The sequence below is a fragment of the Aythya ferina genome (assembly GCF_964211825.1).
Source record: "Aythya ferina genome assembly, chromosome: 34".
In the NCBI taxonomy this organism is placed as follows: domain Eukaryota; kingdom Metazoa; phylum Chordata; class Aves; order Anseriformes; family Anatidae; genus Aythya; species Aythya ferina.
In genome coordinates this window covers 398,472-418,844 of record NC_140331.1, presented here as the reverse complement: position 1 = coordinate 418,844, position 20,373 = coordinate 398,472, and the positions used below count along the sequence as shown (strand labels likewise).

Sequence of the window (20,373 nt, the reverse complement as noted above, 5' to 3'; positions counted from 1 at the left end):
CTTTAAGCCATTTTGATAATCAAATCCCTCCCCAATAGGTTATATTCTGCTTCTGGAACAAGCAAGAGATCATTAAGACCCACACAGGTCTCAGATTCCACATCAACGTTTTATAATACTGACACAGGGAAGGACTCCCCTTCTGCCCCTACCACAGACATTTGCTTTTGCCCCTTTTTGAGTCCCCTTGGTGTATTCTGAATAGTCAATCTTTTGGCCCCTGTATCTACCCGAGCTCTAAACACCCCTTTCCTATTTCCTAGAGGAAAGAGCCTATTTCGTCTTCGGTGTCAGGTAGCAAGGAGTAGGTGGTGGGCAGAATACGCCCCCTCTCCTGCTGCTGACCTTGATCTCTGCAGCGTTTTGCTTTCTTTCCTGGGAGAAAGTGACTGCTTGTCTAATTAGTCAGTTCTTTCCTCTCTGTGATTCCCAGGTCCTTTCTTCTCTCCCATTGCTTGGTGTCTGAGCAAATTGCTCCCGCTCTGCTCTCCCAAAGTGGCCAGCAGTGAGAAGAGGAGGGAGGGAGGGCTGAGAGGGTGTCAAGATGAGAACACCCTTGCTCCATCTCTCAGAGCAGGGAAGCACCAGGACGAGGCAGGAGGGGGCACTGCCACGGCAGAAGGGGAGAAGCCAGCACAGAGGAAGAGCTTTTCCAGGAGAACTGAGGGGGGAGAAACAGAGCTCCTCCACCTGCTGCTCCTCGTCCTCCCCTGCCCCAAGAGGTGCTTGAGAGAGCCTTCCGCCACTGGGATGAGGATTTGGGGGGAGTCGAGGCAAAATGAAGACAGGAGGCCTCAGGGGGAGCGTTAAGAAAGCCGCTGGTGCGCGTGGCGTGAGCCATCACCGAGCAGAGCGGTGCCGTGGGCTGGCAGCAGCCTGGAAATAGGCGAGGAAAAGATTTGTGCCCTCAACTCTGCCACTTCCCTCGGGGCTGATGAGGAAAAACCTGAAGTAGCCCAAGGGCTACTGCGTGAACGGTGTCCTGCTTAATTCGCTCAAAGGCTTCTCGTTGCTCGGGTTCCTGCTTGGAATTGTTCTGCTGGGTCACTTGGTAGAGAGGGCTACGAATCACACCACAATTTAGATCAGAGGTGAGGAGGAAATTCTTCCCTTGGGGGGTGGCGAGGCACTGGGACGTTTTCACTCCCTCTCTGCCAGGGCAACATCCTGGACCAGTTCTTCTGCCAGATCCCCCAGATCCTCGAGCTCTCTTGCTCCAACTCCTACCTCAGGGAGGTCGGGCTTCTTGTGCTCGGGGTCTCTCTTGCCTTCGGGTGCTTTGTTTTCATCCTGCTGTCCTACGTGCAGATCTTCGGGGCCGTGCTGAGGATCCCCTCCGAGCAGGGCCGGCACAAAGCCTTCTCCACGTGCCTCCCTCACCTGGCCGTGCTCTCCCTGTTCAGCAGCACGGCCATGGGCACCTACCTGAAGACCCCCTCCATCTCCTCGCCTCGGCTTTCTGGAACAAAACAATCTCCCCTTTTTACCTGCAGTGCCTGAAGACTGTTCTTTGAAACAGTACCAGCTGTTCTTTGAAGGCTGGTAACAAACACAGGCACAAGCAGCTTTTCCAGGAGCAAAGCGCTCTCCTACAGCACCTTGGGACCTGCTGGAGACCCAGGGATGCGTTTGGGGCTGACCACCAGGCTCTAATGGCAATGGAGCAGGTTTCTTTTCAGCTGTGCCCAGCCACAGGACGAGGGGCAATGGGCACCAAGTGAAGCCCAGGAGGTTCTGGCTCAATGTGAGGGGGCACTTCTGCACTGGGAGGGTGGCAGAGCACTGGGACAGGCTGCCCAGAGGGGCTGTGGAGTCTCCTTGTCTGGACTGGGCGATCTTCAGAGCTCCCTTCCAGCCTCGGGCGATTCTGTGCCACGCAGAGGAAGGAAGAGCCCTGAAAGGGCAGCACCGCTCTGAAACTGGTCAGCTGTGGTGCAAGGGGCCTCGAGCGCAGGCCGGGATCTCACCCCCAAGGCACAGGATTGCTCTGTAAAACCCAGCAAGGCTTCCGCCAGCACAGGAGCCCCCTGCGCTTCACCTGCCTGTGCTCACAGCTGGCAATTACCTGCACTAACGAGGCCACCGGGACTCGCTCCCAGGGCTGGGCCTCATTAAGCCTTCAGTAACACTCAGAGCCGCTTCTCACTTCTCCGTGCAGCCTCCTCTCGGCACCAAAGACACCACGGGGATCAGTCCAGCGCAGAACGCCCGCCTCTGCCTCGTCCCTCCACAGAATTCTCTTGAAGTCCAGCTAATGAACACCACGAGAGCAAAGCTACGACGAGGGGAGAGAATTAACTCCGTGGCACTGAGTGAAGTAACTTACTGAATTAACTACGTGGCACCAGCCCAGGCTTCTCCTGCGTGCACTTTGCTCCGTTTCCGTCTGTTCCTCAGGGGAGCTTCAAGGCGGAGGAGGCTCCTGGGGCTCCAACTCTTGGTGCTGCGGTCGCACCAGTTCGCGCCCAGCAAGGTCCTGCAGAGAAAGCTCCGCTTGGAGACGCACAGGGTGTTTCAGGAAGGCACCGTGGTTTCCCTCCGAAGCTCTGGGCAAGGAGAAGAGATTCCCCAAACTCAACATATTTCCAGCTCCAGAGAGCCTCAAGCACTATTGAATGCCCACTTTAAACTCCACCAGCAGCCAACACACAGCCAGTCACTGCCTAATGGCAGCCCAACCAAGCCACCCGTCAGCATGTGCACATGGAACGTGAAGACGCTCGGAAAGACCAAGATTCTAATTAAAGGTGTGTTAATGTGAAGAAAACAAAGAGAAATGGAGCAGATGCTGCACATTCCTCGTGGGTACTTATGTTTCTGTGTGATGGTGGTGGAGCTGAGTATCTGTGAGCAGAATCAGTGCGTAATTTGCACTAGTGGCGTCCCACAGGGCTCGGTGCTGGGGCCAGTCCTCTTTAATATCTTCATCGATGATCTGGACGAGGGCATCGAGTGCACCCTCGATGACACCAAGTTAGGTGCGTGTGTCGATCTGCTTGAGGGTAGGAAAGCTCTGCAGGAGGATCTGGATAGGCTGCACCGATGGGCTGAGGTCAACTGCATGAAGTTCCACAAGGCCAAGTGCCGGGTCCTGCACCTGGGGCGCAATAACCCCAAGCAGAGCTACAGGCTGGGAGAGGAACGGTTGGAGAGCTGCCAGGCAGAGAAGGACCTGGGAGTGATGGTGGATAGTCGGCTGAATATGAGCCAGCAGTGTGCTCAGGTGGCCAAGAAGGCCAACAGCATCCTGGCTTGTATCAGAAACAGTGTGACCAGCAGGGCTAGGGAGGTGATCGTCCCCCTGTACTCAGCTCTGGTGAGGCCGCACCTCGAGTACTGTGTTCAGTTTTGGGCCCCTCGCTACAAGAAGGACATCGAGGTGCTTGAGCGAGTCCAGAGAAGGGCGAGGAAGCTGGTGAGGGGCCTGGAGAACAAGGCCTACGAGGAGCGGCTGAGGGAGCTGGGCTTGTTCAGCCTGGAGAAGAGGAGGCTCAGGGGCGACCTTATCGCTCTTTATAGGTACCTCAAGGGAGGCTGTAGCGAGGTGGGGGTTGGCCTGTTCTCCCACGTGCCTGGTGACAGGACGAGGGGGAATGGGCTTAAGTTGAGCCAGGGGAGTTTTAGGTTAGATGTTAGGAAGAACTTCTTTACTGAAAGGGTTGTGAGGCACTGGAACAGGCTGCCCAGGGAAGTGGTGGAGTCACCATCCCTGAAGTCTTCAAAAGATGTTTAGATGTAGAGCTTAGGGATATGGTTTATTGGGGACTGATAGCGTTAGGTCAGAGGTTGGACTCGATGATCTTGAGGTCTCTTCCAACCTAGAAATTCTGTGATTTAGGTTGGAAAGGATTTTGGAATTCCCCAAATGGTGGCTTTTTCACGCATTTTCGCGTGAAATATGCATTTGGCATGGTACATGCTCATGGAGCGATTTGGAAAGAACGTGGATTGCTGACCGCTCAGGGAAAACAGATAAAACATGCTGAAGAATTTTTAAAATTGTTAGAGGCAGTAAAACAACCAGAAAAGGTAGCTATCATGCATTGTTGGGGACACCAAAATTGCCGATTTTGAAATTGGAAATGGATTGGCAGATCAGGAGGCTAAGCGGGCAGCTGAAATAACTGAGGTGAAGGCATTGTCTTTGATATCAGATGGTAAAATCCAAGCTATATACATGAACCAAAAGCCAAATTATACCAAAGAAGACGTAAAATTAATTGAAGATTTGAAAGGTAAAATGAAACCAGATGGATGGGTATATGTAAAAGATAACCACGTAATAATACCCTCTAATTTGACATGGCCCAGAGTTCTTACAGAACACAATAAAACACACTGGTACAACAGATAAGTAAGATTCTAAAGATAGATTGGCAACTGCATACTCCTTATAAACCGCAGGCAAGTGGACAGGTAGAAAAAATGAACCATTTAGTTAAACAACAAGTAGCTAAAATTGGACAAGAAGCTAATTTGTCATGGCCTCAATCCCTCCCTTTAGCATTACTTAGAATCAGAGTTAAACCTAGAATAAAAGGGAATATGAGCCCCTTTGAAATCTTATATGGAAGGCCGTATCAATTTAGTGGAGAGGACCTAACGCGGTTAGGATCAGAATATTTATATGCTTATATAACTGAACTTCAGAAACAATTATATAAAGTACATACATTTGTTTCAGGGGCCAGGGCTAGAGGGTTGGATCAACCAATCCATGCCTTTAAGCTCGGGGATTATAGATATATATATATATATGCACACATATATAAAAAGACTTTTTCAGGACAACCCCTAGAGGAAAAATGGAAGGAAAGTGGACAGGACCATACCAGGTATTACTGACAACACACACCGCCATTAAGATTTAGGAGCAAGCAGCTTGGATCCACTATTCAAGGGTGAAGAAGGCCCCGGCGAGGATATGGACCACCACTCCAATTGGACCAACAAAATTACTGTTTTCCAGATCCTAATGATTGCGGGGGGGTGGTTCTCGGATTTGGGGTGGGCAACTTGGGACGAGAACTTACACCTGACCCTAATACAAACTGTATCTCAAGTGATTAATAAGACCCACTGTTGGGTATGCACCCATCTGTCAGAGCATGGGAATAAGGGTGTAGCGTTAATCGGGATTCCTTTGCCTGCAAATGTATCTTGGACTAATTTGTGGGAAAACACAGCTTGGGGTCGAAAATATGAAGAAGTTTTGGAACTAGAAGTGAGTAGCCTCGTGCCGTTGGAATCATACTATGGATGTGTACAAAGGTGTAACCCGCCTAAGGGTATGGGAACACAGGATTGTATAAATACAAATACCACTTCTGTGGGAAATCAGACATCTTGCCATCGAAAAATTGATATTAGTACAACTAGCAGTTGGGCAAATTCAACCAGCTGGCCAGTACCAGAAGGAAAAGGGTGGTATTGGCTATGCAAGGATACAGCCCGTAAGGTCTTGCCCGAGAACTGGAAGGGAACTTGCACTCTTGGAGCAGTAGTATGTAGTGCCTCAAGGTTACTTGAGAAATCATCTCCGGAGAATCGGACGAAAAATTAACAATCCGTTGATAGAGAGAACCAACGCTTTTCATAGTTTTGTTTGATGCTTTATCCCATGGTTGGGAGTGAGTGAATTGGAAAAGGCAATAGTAAAAATATTTCTGCAATTAGAGAGAAATTAGAGAGGAAAACGCTGGATGCTGTAAAGGCTCAACAAGAAGAGATATCTAGTTTATCACAGGTAGTATTACGAAATCGGATGGCCCTATTGGCCGTTCAAGGGGGAGTCTGTACAGTCATAAACACAAGTTGTTGTATGTAGGTAGATCAGAGAGGAAGGATCTCTACCGACCTGGAAGAAATATGGGAGCAGACAAGGATCCTACATGAGATCAGTAAAGGTGATCTTTCATGGCGTTTTAGTGAAATATGGAATAAGTTAACCTCCTGGTTGCCCAGTTTCCAATGGTAGAAACAAGTTTTCATTGCTCTAATCGCATTAGTAGTGTTAGGAATATTTGTGTGTATGTTGTTTAGATGCCTGCTTTGTTGTGGTACCGCAAATAACAGAAGTATCTGACGCAAAAGAATTTGCATGGGAAAAGCAAAGTGGGGACTGATTAAGGAGGCATTGGGGAGGCAAGGACAATCCCCAGACAAGGACTGTGTATTTCGAAACAAGACACTGGAACTCACGAGAAGGAAGCGGCAGGCGGACAGAGAAACAAATGGAAGGACTATAAGGCTCGAAACTGGACATTGCAATTCATGAGAAAGAGCCAACAAACGGAAGAATTAGCAACAGCCAGCTCTTGCAATTCAGAAACGTGCCAACTCAGCACAACCCTGACCAAAGGTGAAAAGTACACTGTGAGGAAGACTCGGCGTCTTCCTCCCAAAGACCCCTGCCCACAAGGCTTGGGAGGCTCGACGCAGGCGCAAGGTGCCAAAAGGCTAATTAGCATGAGAAGCCAGGGCAGGCGGGGATAGGGAATGAATACGTAGAGGCGCTTGTAGAATATTGATAGATTGATTGTAGAAATTCAAGACTGCTTTCCGCTTTGGGTATGCACGATAGCTGGAGAGATCCCCCGTGCATCCAGCGCTGCAATAAAGAATATACCACTTCAAGGAATTTCGGCTTCCATCTTTGAATCAAAACAAAGGAAAGAAACCAAAAGCACCTTCCCCCCCATCCTCCCTCTTCCACCTCCTCCCCCCGAGCGGCGCAGGGGAACGGGGGTTATGGTCACTCTACCGCACTTCTTCTCTGCCGCTCCTTCTCGGTCACTCTCGTCCCCTGTGTTGTGGGGTCCCACCTGGAATACACAATAAATGTGGAAGACATTATGAAAATGGGCCCGACAGCAGAGGGCTTGTACTAATAAAGAAGGAGGCTGCTGATAAACCCCAGGCAGTAGGACCAAATGAGGTATTATCAAGAAGTGTTCAGAGAATCCAGCCTGCAGAAAATGCTACAGTGCCAACCCTCAGTAGCCTTACAAGCTCAGACAAAGCCAAAAATGATAACATAGCTGAGAATAATATATGGGGAATCATGAATGCCAGCTACCAACTATTAAACAAAATAAACCCAAATAGGACAGAACATTGCTGGTTATGTTTTAGTATAAGGCCCCCATATTATGATGCTATAGGGGACTTTGGGGAGCCCACCCGCACAAACGAGAGCAACCCTCTACAATGCAATTGGGGAAGAGATATAGGAGTAACACTAACACAAGTCACTGGAGGTGGTAGGTGTGCGGGCACGGTTCCTGGGGGGAAGCGCCACCTATGGAACATCACGGAGAATGGGAAACAATCAGCTGAATGGTTAATCCCGGCTAACAACGCTGGGTGGGTTTGCTCGTCAGTAGGTGTAACTCCTTGTCTATCGCTACAACTCTTTAATGCGTCTCATGATTTCTGTATACAGGTAATAATTATACCAAGGATTTTATACCATTCTGAGGATTATATGTATACTCAGCACACGGCAGCAAATTATCATTTGGAAAAAAGGGAATCGTTTACAGCTTTAACTCTGGCCACTTTAAGAATCTTGGGAGGAGCAGGGGTCAGTACTGGAGTTGCTTCATTAGTCAAGCAAAATCAAGAGTTCACCTCTTTACGCATTGCTGTGGACGAGGACCTGGCCCGGATTGAACAATCTATCTCAGCCCTGGAAAAATCTGTTAGGTCACTCTCAGAGGTAGCGCTACAAAATCGTAGAGGATTAGATTTGGTATTTCTACAACAGGGCGGGTCGTGTGTAACCCTGAAAGAAGAATGTTGCATGTATGCTGACCATTAGGTTTGTCACACATTGGAACAGGCTGCCCAGGGAAGTGGTGGAGTCACCATCCCTGGAAGTCTTTAAAAGACGTTTAGATGTAGAGCTTAGGGATATGGTTTAGTGGGGACTGTTAGTGTTAGGTCAGAGGTTGGACTCGATGATCTTGAGGTCTCTTCCAACCTAGCAATTCTGTGATTCTGTGATTCATACTGGAGTGGTAAGGGATACCATGGCCAAGCTCAGGGAAGGATTGGAGAGGAGAAAACGGGAATATGAAGACCGACAGAACTGGTATGAATCTTGGTTTAATTATTCACCTTGGCTTACTACTTTACTATCAACTATAGCAGGACCCTTATTGTAATTAATAGTAGCGCTAACTTTCGGGCCATGTATTTTTAATAAACTGATTGCGATTGTAAAAGGTCGTTTAGAAGCGGCACATCTAATGCTCATACGTGCCAAATATGAACCAATAAGTACCAACGAAGGAATCGAGGAAACATTGGTTCTTAGCAGCCAGGCATTGCAGAGATTCAGTGAACAAAAAGAGGGACCAAAAGAAAAAGGAGGGATTGTAATACACAATAAATGTTTGTTCATTGTCTTTTGTATTATAAAATCTGGTACACTCCAGGAAGTGTAGGAAGATTAGATATTAAGCCTTTTAAGGTAACTATAACCAACCCGGGTGCACCAACGAGAATTAAACAATACCCCCTGTCTGAGGAAGGCAGACAACGGTTAAAGCCTGAAACTCAAAGGTTGTTACAACAAGGGTTGCTAGAACCTTGTATGTCCCCGTTTAATACTCCAGTATTACCAGTGAAAAAGAAAGATGGCAAATATAGATTGGTACATGATCTAAGAGAAATCAATAAGAGAACCGTGACCAGATTTCCTGTTGTGGCAAATCCCCATACCCTATTAGGTCAATTGCACCCAGATGATCAGTGGTATAGTGGAGTGGATTTAAAGGATGCATTTTGGGCATGTCCTCTGGAGGAAGGTAGTAGGGATTATTTTGCCTTTGAATGGGAAGACCCAGATACCCACCGAAAGCAACAATTACGGTGGACTGTCCTTCCTCAAGGATTCACTGAATCACCTAATTTATTTGGACAAGCCCCGGAGCAAATTTTACAAAGCTACGATAAGCCACCAGGAGTAACATTAGTACAGCATGTAGGTGATTTGTTATTAGCAGGGAGAGACGAAGATACTGTTAGGCAGGCCAGCATACAGCCGTTGAACTTTCTTAGCCTGCAGGGACTGAAAGTCTCGAAATCGAAGCTGCAGTTTGTAGAACAAGAGGTAAAATACTTGGGCCACCGACTAAGTGAGGGAACTAAGAAATTAGACCCAGACAGAATCAGTGGGATATTGGCTTTAATGACCCCATGAACTAAGAGGCAGGTACGACTGTGGTGTAATTGCCTGAAGTAACTAGGAGAATAAAACTAACATTCACATTTTTAAGGAAAAGGTACAGCACTGAAGAGGCTTTCAGGGTAGGCACTTTTTGCCACCCTGAGACAAAGACATGTCATGTTTTGACAAATGCTGTACCCTAGATCATTATAATACCAAAACACACCTCCATCCCAAAAGCTACCCGCCTCCAAGGTGCGACCACCCCTCACCGAGCATGCGCCCTGAATTTCTCGGAGCCTATTACTTTAAACGGAGACGGGAGAACTTTACACCAATCATAACTAAGAGATGCTTGACTAGAGCCACTCAAGCTCCACCTAAAGGATAGAAAATAAGATAAATTGGCCCAAGAGAGAGGGGATGTCAGGGAAGATACCACCGTCAGGGGAGATACCATCCCGAGGAAATACAACATCCTTAGGACCTCCTGACTCCTGGGATCAGTCGACGGGCTGAGCCTCTCTTCCCCCCCCCATTGGGACGCCTTTGGGTGAGATCTGAATACTTGCTTATAAATCTCTCTAGAGTCTTTGATCTTTTTAACGCATTTATTTCTAGGCCGTGCACCTGTAACGCCTGTAACACCTGTGTATTTCATGCACGCTAGCTTGTTTTTGTCACTACCGCTGGCAATCCAAAAGAACCTGATTATCTGTTGCTGTAATAAACCATACTTGATTGCATTGTCATAGCTCTCATTAAGTGCAACGAGGGTAAGGGTGGTTATCCGTGATAGTTCAGTGTTCTGAATCCAAGCAGACCCCCAGACGGTTAATGCGTTTTTGGTGAATGTCCGACCGGTTCAGTACCCGGAATACGACCGGGCCCGTAACGGTTAATCAGCTACACCCCTAAACGCGACATACGACAACTATTAGGGTTGACTGGCTATTGTAGACAATGGAGTGAAGATTACAGCGGCAAAGTTACATTTCTTTCTGAGAAATTGACTAAGGATGGGTTGCTAAAATGGACCAAAGAAGACGAAAAACAATTAGAAAAATTGAAAGAAGAATTAGCACGCCCTCCAGCGTTGAGTCTTTCGGATTTGAGGAGACCGTTTTTCTTATTTGTTAACAGCACTGAGGGCACTGCAGATGGAGTATTAGCCCTAGAATGGGCAGGGAGTAAAAAGCCTGCGGCTTATCTATCTAAATGGCTGGACCCGGTTAGTCGGGGCTGGCCAAGTTGTTTACAGGTAGTAGTAGCAGCTGCTTTATTAGTAGAAGCAGCACAGAAAATTACCTTCGGAGGAGAGATCAAGGTGATATCCCCACACAATATCCGGGGAGTACTACAGCAAAAAGCAGAAAAATGGTTCACAGATGCCAGCTTACTAAAATATGAAGGAATTTTAATTTCCTCCCCAAAACTAACATTAACAACAACTTCCCTACAAAACCCTGCTCAGTTTCTTTATGGGGAACCGAACGAGCCCTTAGAACATGATTGCCTCCAAAATACAGAAGAGCAAACAAAACTGAGACCTGATTTGGAGGAAGAAGAGTTACGTATAGGGGAACAGATATATGGAGATGGGTCTTCACGAATAGCGGGACGGAAGCGCAAATCAGGGTACGCATTAGGGAATGGGAAAACTTTTGAAATAATTGAATCCGGACCTTTAAGTCCAAGTTGGTCTGCCCAGGCTTGCGAATTCTATGCTGTACTACGGGCCTTAAGACTGTCAAAGGGCAAAAGTGGCACAATATATACAGATTCAAAAGACGCATACGGGGTAGTACATACATTTGGTAAAATATGGGAAGAGCGAGGGCTCATCAATTCACAGGGAAAGGGATTAGTACACCAAGAACCGATTACCCAAGTCTTACAGGCTATCAGAGGACCTAAAGACATTGCTGTAGTACACGTTAAAGGACACCAGCGGGGCCTCACCCCTCCGATCACAGGGAATCATTTGGCACACCAGGAGGCTAAAAGAGCGGCACTAATGACCGTGCGAATTCTAAAAACAAGGGAAGACTGCTCAGACTGCAGGAATGATTTAAGGAAATTTCCATGCTATGATTACGAATGGGAGGACGGGAAGAAATAGTCACATTGTTCCCATCATAGGCCAATTTATACTCTGCTTAGCTTCACATTACAAGAAAAGAGCAAAATGATTCAAATGGGAATAAAAGAAACAGATGAAGGCAAATGGGTGCTACCCGACGGACGGGAAATGCTTTCAAAATCCACAGCTCTGAGGCTATTACAAAGGTTTCACAAAAACACCCACTGGGGAACTCAAGCATTGGTGGATCAATTTGCAATAAAGTATATGTGTCTTGGAATGTATAATATAGCAAAACGAATTGTAAATGATTGTTTAACTTGCAGAAAGGTAAACGCCCAACACTTGAGAGAAAAAGTATCGGGAGGTCGGGAATTGGCTCACCGACCATTTGCTAAAATTCAACTGGACTTTACAGACCTCCCAAAAACAGGGAGGTTCAAATATCTATTCGTGATTGTAGATCATCTTACACATTTTGTTGAAGCTTTTCCGACGGCAAGGGCCACGGCTCAAACCGTGGGAAAAATACTACTTGAGAATATTATTCCTAGATATGGAATTGTAGAAACAATTGACTCTGACCGAGGCCCTCATTTTGTCTCCAAAGCGTCTCGAGAGACTATGAAAGCTCTAGGAACAAGCTGGGAATACCACACTCCGTGGCATCCCCAAAGTGCTGGAAAGGTAGAGCGAATGAATGGCGACATTAAAAAACAACTAACTAAACTAATGCTGGAAACAAAAGCTTCTTGGGTAAAATGTTTACCTCTTGCACCGTTAAGCATACGGACACAGCCCAGGACTGAGGTAGGAATTTCTCCTTTTGAAATGCTATATGGTATGCCCTATGGCTTGGAATTGCCACTTGATCACCCCCAATTACAGGATGCCCAGTTAAGACCTTATTTAATACAACTCATGAACCAACGGATAGAGCTCCGGGCAAAAGGTTTGGTAGCGCAACGCCCTCCGTTAGACACAGCAATTCACAAGATAAAACCCGGGGACAAGGTTTTAATTAAGACTTGGAAAGAGACGTCTTTAACACCACGATGGGAAGGCCCCTACCACAGAAACGGCCGTCCCGACAGCGGAGAAGGGGTGGACTCATGCCAGCCGCGTGAAAGGACCAGTCCACGAGGATAAGTGGGAAGTAGCGCCAGGACCTGAGGACCTGAAACTGACACTGAAACGGACTCCAGAAGTATTGTGTGCTGGCTGTGTATCGTGGGAGGGGGTGGAAACACCACCCACGGGATGCAGTCCTTGATGAACTCATCCGGCGTGGGCTTCCCACAGGCAGCAGCTCTTCCAGAACCGCTCCAGATATGGGTCTGTACCACGGGCTCCATCCCTCAGGAGCAGACTGCTCCAACCTGGCTCCCCCACGGGCAGCAGCTCCTGCCAGCTCACCTGCTCCTGCGTGGGCTCCTCTCCACGGGCTACAGCTCCGGCCCGGAATCTGCTCGGGCAGGGCTCTGCCACAGGCCGCAGCCTCCGTCGGTGCAGGGCCACCTGCTCCACCGTGGGCTCCTCCATGGGCTGCAGCGTGGAACCCTGCTCCACCATGGGCTGCAGGGGGACAGCCTGCTTCACCACGGGCCTCCCCACAGGCCGCAGGGGACTTCTGCTCCATGCCTGGAGCACCTCTCCCCCTCCCCCTCCCTCTTCACTGCCCTTGGCGCCTGCAAGGCTCTTCCTCGCTCCTCTCACTCTCGCAGCTGCTGTGTGGCGCAGCGTTTTTTCCCCTGTCTTAAACCTGCTCTCACAGAGGCGCAAAACAACATCGCTTAGTGGCTCAGCTCTGCAAACCAGCGGGGCCCTTCCCAACCACGGGGCAGCTTCCAGATCCTGCTCACAGCAACCACCCCTCTGGCCCCCCGCTCCCAAGCCCTTGCCACGTCAACCCACGCCCCCCTCTCACCTGATTGGTCTGATCCTGCATGAGCCCCGCCCCTCCTCTGGGGCTGGGCCACGCCCCCTGCCGCGGGGCTCTCCCCCCTCCGCTGGAGAGGGGCGTGGCTCAGCGCTCCAAGCACAAGCCCCGCCCCTTCTCCCTCTCCCCACCAATCGCAGCGCTTCCAGGCAGGGGCGGGGCCGCGGTTGGGGGCAATAAAGGGGCTTTTCCCAAGGGGGGGCAGCCATGTTGTTGACGGAGCGTGGGAGAGTCGTGAGGTGTCGGGGCGGAGGTCTGGGGACCCTTGGGGGGAGGGGGGCTCTTGGGGATGGTTGGGGGGAGGGCTTGAGGGGGAGGGGGCAGGGCTGGGGGGTCCTGGAGGCTTTTGGGGGGCAGTCTAGGGGCCCTTGGGGGGTTTGGAGGCGCTTTGGGAGGGGTGCTGAAGATGTCTGGGGGTCTCTCAGGGGTTTCAGGGGGGGCTGGGTGATTTGGGGGAATCTGGGAGGGCCCTGGGGGTTCAGGGGAGTCCTGGGGGGGGGGTTGGAGGGGTCCTGGAGGCATTTGGGGGGCCCGAAGGGGCTCTTGGGGGGGTTGGAGGAGCCATGAGGGGATTCGAGAGGGTCCTGGCGATGCTTTGGGGACACGGAGAGGTTGGGGGGGGCTGGGTGTTTTGTGCGGGGGCCTGAAGGGGGCCTAGGAGGAGTTGGGGAGGTCCTGGGGGTGTTTAGGGGCGCTCTGGAAGATGGTTGGGTGGCCAGGGGGTGTTTGGGGGGAGCCCTGAGGGGTTTTGGGTGGGGGCCTGAATTGTTGGGGGGGCCCCTGGGGGTTTTTGGGGGTACCTTTTTGGGGTCCCCAGGCTCCGGAGGCGCCTCAGGCTTCCCGCCCTCGCTGAGGCGGCAGCTCTCAGCCAATCAAGGTGCGGCTGCTGCCCGCCCCGCTTCCTGAGTGGCTGCCACTTCCCGCCTCCAGCCATCACCAGCCAATCAGGGGCGAGGGTTTTCCCGCCCATCGCCCCCTCCGCCGCTTTCCCTCCTCTCCCAAATGGCGGCGCTCACGGGCCGCGGCTGAGGCGCTGAAGAGCCGCCGCCGCCTCGTCCAGGCGTCGCAGCCCTGCTGCAGCCTCCCCGGCGGGCCCAGTAACCCGTTTTCACCCGTTTTTGGCCTTTTTCTGCCGGTGTTCTTCTTTGCTTTGGTTGTGGGGCCCAGGGGGCAGCGCTGTGAGCAGAGGCGTCCCCTCACGGAGGCTTTCCCCAGACGCGCGGCCGCCATTTTGAGGCCAGAGAGGTGCCGCTGGTTTGCATTTGTATTCCCTTTACAGTTGCCCTCCCCCAGAAATAACGGCGGGGGTGGTCTCTGTCTGAGGGGGGGCCGCTAAAATGCGTGCAGAAGCCAGCGTTTGGGGAATTGGAAAGCTCTGACAACCCGAATGTGCTGGGTTTGGTCGTGAGCCGCAGGCTGTGGTGCGTGGCTAAGCCCCATTTGTCGTTTTGGTGAGTGAAAAGCTGAGAAAGGCAGAGAGGGAGCGGGTGAGAAAGGAGGTCACGTTCTGCTTGGGGTGGTTTTCTTTGCTTTTGCTTGTCCTGGGTAATTTGTGGCTGCGTTTGCCGGCTGCCACAGCTGCTCCTCCCTGTGCCCGTGCAGGGCAGCCCCAGCCTTGGGGAGCCAAAAGTTGTGATTGTGGGGGAGGAAAACAGAAACCAAAACCTGTCTCTGCCATCTCCAGCCCTCCGTGTCCATACCCAGCACCAACTCTTCTGGAGCTTTTCCGAGTCAGCAATGAGTGTGTGAGAAACACTCCGTAGCCAATAACTTAGGCTCAGGCGAGGATCTCAGTGAAGTAGCAATTTATTCGCGATTGCAATGGCGGGCGCCCCACAAGCAGGAGAGAGCGCATCTACTAGTTCCAAAACACAGTTTATATACCTTTTGATGGCAGGACCCTCCCCTGTTTCCCCACTGAGGGGGTAATCCAGATTCACAATCTATCTAATGCTTCACAAACAATGCATGGCCTTCAGTCGCTGGCCTGTTAAATTTCAAATTTCTTTTGACATTTTTACTGCTTGAAGTGGTCATGCTTCTTCACTTATCTGACTTGACACCGTGATTTTCACCTAATTGTCCTAAGGAGTCTGATTGTCTGCATTTTACAAGGTCGCCTGCTAAACTTTCTTATCACTGTAAGCATATCTCAGTACCACATTCCCTCCTTCTAAACAATGTAACTCTGCAAAAACACTTCAATTCCCACAAGTGGAAAAGCCCTTTCTTGACCCCTTTTGCCTCCACTGAACAGGGCTTTGCTTGGCAGTAGGAATACGTAGAGAACTGTTCAGGATGTGCAACCATTTTCCCTACAAGGGATAGGGGGGTGGGGGAGGTTTCCACATGCTGCTGGTGGCGTCGGTGTCTTTGCGGCTGGGTTGGCGCAGTGACGCTGGGGTTAAAAAGTGATGTTGAAGAACTGCAGCAGGTGAGAGGTTTGTGCTGTGTTGTGTGATTTTGAGGGAAAAACTTTCCGAAAGCCCAGCACGTGGCTGGGTGTGCCCTCAGTGCTGCTGATGGGCTCCCTGGGGGCAGTGGGGAGCTTCTCTGGGTCCTGGGGGTCCCTGGGGACAGCAGGACCCCTGGGTGGTGGTGGCAGGACGTGGTGTCTGCCCCCAGTTCTGGGCCCGTTCCTGCCCCAGACCACCGGTGAGTGTCCTGAGGTCCCTGTCCCCGGTGTCCCAGCCCACCTGGGTCCCTCGAGGGCTGCACTGCCCTCGTGTGTCAGCAGTTTGGGGTCACCCAACTGGGAGGTGCTGGGGGAAGCTGTGGTCGCTGGAGCCGTTGGGGTGGGTGACACAGCTGTGCTGTGGCCAGGCAGGGTGACAGCGTCGCCAGCGTCACCAGGCGCTGGTCCCACCTCAGCTGTGCTCCCGGACACCTCCCAGCCTGCAGGTCCCTGGGTTCGGGTTTCGGGTTAGGGTAGAGGTTAGTGCTAGGGGTAGTGGTGTGGGAAAGGGGTTGAGGGGCAAAGTTCTGGGTTGGGGATTATGGTTTGTGATTATTTCTTCGGGATTTAGAGTTGGAGTGCAAGAATACGGGTTAAGTTTGGGGTTTATGCATGGGGTTAAGTGTTAGGGTGAAAGGCTTGAGTTCTGTTTTGGCATTGAGGGATGGCAGGTATCCTTAGGGGAGGGGTTAGAAGGTGTAGGATTGGGTTTTTGGTTGATTATGGATAGGGCTTCCTGTTGGTGGTTAAGGTTTATGGTTTGGGTTTAGGCATGTGGTTTGGATTTGGGGTTATTTTGAGTTTGGCCTTTGGGTTAGCAGTTAGGGTTGAGGGACAGTAGGGACTGGGACAGTTAAGAACGAAACGTGACGGGTGAGCTCGTAGAAGGAACCATTCTGGCACTGGAGCCACGGCCCCAGCGCTGGCGAACTTGATACGGAGCCATTTTGCGCCCTCTTCCCCCCAGGGGAAATCTTAGGTTGACTTCTTAAATGTTTTGCAGCCTGGAAGTTATCCCCAGAAGGTAGACACGCGCACACCCCCCAAAAGGAGATGCCCATCTCCTCCGTGGTGCTAAGGCAGCAGCACGTGGAGAGCAAGAGACTGGGCTCCGGTCCTTCAGCCATGGTTCAGGTAAGCCAGCTCTAAACACCCCTTTCCTATTTCCTAGAGGAAAGAGCCTATTTCGTCCTTTCTTCTCTCCCGTCACTTGGTGTCTGAGCAAATTGCTCCCGCTCTGCTCTCCCAAAGTGGCCAGCAGTGAGAAGAGGAGGGAGGGAGGGCTGAGAGGGTGTCAAGATGAGAACACCCTTGCTCCATCTCTCAGAGCAGGGAAGCACCAGGACGAGGCAGGAGGGGGCACTGCCACGGCAGAAGGGGAGAAGCCAGCACAGAGGAAGAACTTTTCCAGGAGAACTGAGGGGGGAAGAAACAGAGCTCCTCCACCTGCTGTTCCTCGTCCTCCCCTGCCCCAAGAGGTGCTTAAGAGAGCCTTCTGCCACTGGGATGAGGATTTGGGGGGAGTTGAGGCAAAATGATGACAGTAGGTCTCAGGGGGAGCATTAAGAAAGCCGCTGGCGCGTGTGGCGTGAGCGACCCCCGAGCAGAGCAGTGCTGTGGGCTGGCAGCAGCCTGGAAATAGGCGAGGAAAAGATTTGTGCCCTCAACTCTGCCACTTCCCTCGGGTCTGATGAGGAAAAAGCACTCATCAGAAAGGGTGCAGAGGGCTGTGAAAACACAGTCAAGAAACAGAGCAAAAAGAAATAAGAGCAGGTCCGGGGAAAAAATACAGAGAGAAATGGCAAGGGAAGACGGAAAGCTAAGTAAGGTTAGAGTGTTCGCAGCAAACGGTAGCTGATTCTTTGCTGGGAGTTTCAGATGCGGGGCTCAGGGGCAGAAGCATTCAGTCCTTGGACTAAGCTGACCACCAAAGCCTGCAATTTGCCATCAAAAGCCACCGATGAGCCTTTACCCAAACAAGGCTAGCCATCAAAAGTCGAAATTCTTGAGCAATAGAATCCCCCTCAAACCCAAGTGAGTCTGAAGTGCCGCAATTGCTGTACAGAATTTTACTTGACAAGCAGAAGCACTTGGAAAAATCATTTTAACTTGCAGGTTCCGTTGTGAAAGCATCCAGCGGGATGGAAATGGTGCTGTCTTTTTCTCCCCAGCTGCCGTCGCATCCTCTCCTTTCCCCTCCAGGGATGTGCAGGTTTTCTCCACGTTGCTCTGGGGGCAGCTTCCCAGCTCTTGTCCCAGCAAGGGGAGGTTCCTGGCCATGGAGGCCGTGGAGAAGGTCCCTCAGCTGGAAACATCGTTGTGTTTTCCTCCACTGTCTGTCCGTCCTCTGTCAGATGGATTTCTGTGAAGGGAGTGAGACTCTGAGCAAAAACTGCTACAGGTTTTTGGGGCTCTTTGCCCACACGCGGACCCCGTGGATGGCTTCAGGTCCTGCCGTTTCCCTCCCTCTGCTCACCCCATCCCCAGACCCGGCCAGCAGCAGGGTTCAGCTCTGCCAGGCCCACCCACAAAGCCCCTCTCTTCCCACCCGGCCTGGAAACCAGCACCCAGCTGCAAACACACACTCTCCTCTCGGGCCAAGAGCAGCCTCCTGCTTCCTTAGGCCTTCTAAATGCTGCCAAATAACGTGTGTCTGCATGTGTGTGCCTGGTGTGCCTGTGTGGCAACAGAAGGGAGCTTGAGGGACTTGAGGCTAGCCATGGAGGAGCCCAAGGTTCCTCTTGGATCGAGCCAACCCCCGGCTCCAAACTGAGATCTTGTTGGAGAGGCCCCACTGTCCCCAGAACTACTTGCCTCCAAGGCTTGAGCCGCCAAAGGAACAGGGATGTGGATCACACACCTGTTTTGCCACCTCTGACGGCGTTCTTGCAGCTCTGAGCAATCAAAGCTCGGGTCACCTTGGACTGGGTGGCGGCGGCGGGAGCCTGGGTTTGAGCTCTGGTGGCTGAGGATGCAGTGTCAGCCTACATCTGGGTGGTCTGGCTCTGATAGGATAAGGGCACAGCTCCAAGGACAAAGGTTTGAACTTTGGCATTTTCTGCTTCTTGGGCGGACTGGCTCTACTACCTTTGGCAATGGCGTGCAGGGCCTGAAGAGGAGCTTCGGTGGTTGATGTTGAGCAGAGCTGGCCTCCTGGTGCATGTCTGTCCCAGTGGGAGAGGCATCGCTGGGCTCCTTGGGCAGGCTGGCTCTCTTACCTACGGGCAGCGGCGTTGAGAGCCTGGGCAGGAGCTTTGCTTCTTGAAGTTGCGCAGAGCTGGCCCCCTGGTGTATCTGTGTCCCAGAAACAGAGGGGTCGCTGGGCTCTTTGGGCAGGCTGGCACTCACACGTACAGCGCACGGCGTCGGGAGCCTGGGTTTGAGCTTTGGCATTTGCAGTTTTGAAGAGCTGGCCCCCTGGTCCGTCTGTGTCCCAGTAGTAGCGGTGTCGTCGCTGGGCTCCTGAGGCATGCTGCCCTCCGAGCTCGGCAGGGACAGCATGGGCACGATGGGTGTTTCTAGCGGGCCTGGGGCTTTCTGAGATTCGGGGCGCTTCACTCGCTCCGTCTCTGGCAGGGCTTCCAGGCTGGATAGCTTCCTGACTTCAGGAGGGGCTTTTGCTGCTTTTTGGCCCTTGCTCTCCTGACGTTTTCCACATCTTTCAGCCTTTGCCCGGCCCTGGTCTTGCACTGGTTGCTGTTTTGGGCTCTTGTTTCGATTTCCTCCTGGGCTCTGTTTTGGGCGCAGTTCCTGTCTGCAGCTGGTTGTGCAAAAGCTCCTTTATGGCAGGAGGCAGCTTGGGCATCAGCGGCAGCCTGCCGAAAGGACAGAGCCAAAAGAATTCCTCCACCTGCACGACAGGAAGGGTGGCAGTTCAGGCCGTTTCTCTGGAATCGGCAAGGAGAGATGTCAGCAGAACATTTCCATGACTCTGCTGTAGCCGGGACACGCCGGGTGCTGAGGCCTCCTCCTGCGCTGTCCCAGGGGCCGCTGTGCTCCCCTCCCAGCCTCCATCTGCAGGGGCCTCGGCCCTCCTTGGCACCAGCCTCAGCCGGCTCAATCTTAGGCCGTGACGTGGTTTGGGGGCCAAGTTCTGGCAGAGAGGAGCTGGGTACAGCCAATTTAGGGGTGTTTTGGATCCCCAACCTCCTGCAGCACCCAGGGACAGGCACCTTGGGCACGTCACATACCAGGGCTCCATTTTGGAGGCCCGGAGACAAGAGGCTGTGCTGAGCTGGCATGAAGCTGTGGCACAAGAGGAGCCAGCAGCCGCTTTGTATCTCTCACCTTGGCTGGAAGACGACAACACAGCCCGTTCCTTCTCCTGCCTGTCATCCCTGCGGGCCTTGAGACGCTCCCCGGGTGATAGCTGGGGCGCTTTGTCCATTATATAGCTGGCAAAAGAAGAGATCGGCGTGACCCAGGGCACCACCACTCCCCACGCTCACCCGCTCACGGACACATTTGGCAAGGAGCAAACGCTACCGAGCCCGAGCAGCGGCCACAGCCACAAACATACTCACTCGGGGAAGATGATTGCACGGCCAGAGAAGGTCAGGGAGGCCACAGCTGACACCCGGGACACCACCATGTCCGTCAGCTGGGGAACCTGCAGGGGAGGAGCAAGGAGATGGCAAATGTCCTCTGCCTGGCCTCCGCTCGGTCCTGGAGGAGCCCAGGGCAGCGGGAGCCGGCAGGACCGCAGCTCTTGGCCACCCCAA

At 51.9% G+C, this 20,373-nt stretch overlaps 3 long non-coding RNA genes across 4 annotated transcripts in view; 2 read left to right on the top strand and 1 right to left on the bottom strand.

Annotated features, from left to right (window-relative positions):
• LOC311425847 overlaps nt 1-901 on the top strand; it is a 73,586-nt gene extending 72,685 nt beyond the window's left edge. Inside the window, exon 4 of the long non-coding RNA XR_014686451.1 lies at nt 573-901. This is a non-coding gene — a long non-coding RNA (uncharacterized lncRNA). The remainder of the gene's footprint in view (nt 1-572) is intronic.
• LOC311425853 overlaps nt 1-12,791 on the bottom strand; it is a 58,430-nt gene extending 45,639 nt beyond the window's left edge. Inside the window, exons 1-2 of the long non-coding RNA XR_014686459.1 lie at nt 12,675-12,791; nt 6,764-6,824 (exon numbers count right to left, since the gene is read on the bottom strand). This is a non-coding gene — a long non-coding RNA (uncharacterized lncRNA). The remainder of the gene's footprint in view (nt 1-6,763; nt 6,825-12,674) is intronic.
• A 608-nt stretch (nt 12,792-13,399) lies between these two features.
• On the top strand, nt 13,400-18,065 carry LOC311425838. 2 transcript variants are annotated; one of them, XR_014686442.1, is made up of 3 exons: nt 13,400-13,450; nt 16,656-16,786; nt 17,768-18,065. It is a non-coding gene; the product is annotated as an uncharacterized lncRNA (long non-coding RNA). The 2 variants fall into 2 exon arrangements; XR_014686443.1 differs by lacking the exon at nt 17,768-18,065 and adding an exon at nt 16,980-17,041.
• The last annotated feature ends 2,308 nt before the right edge of the window (nt 18,066-20,373 follow it).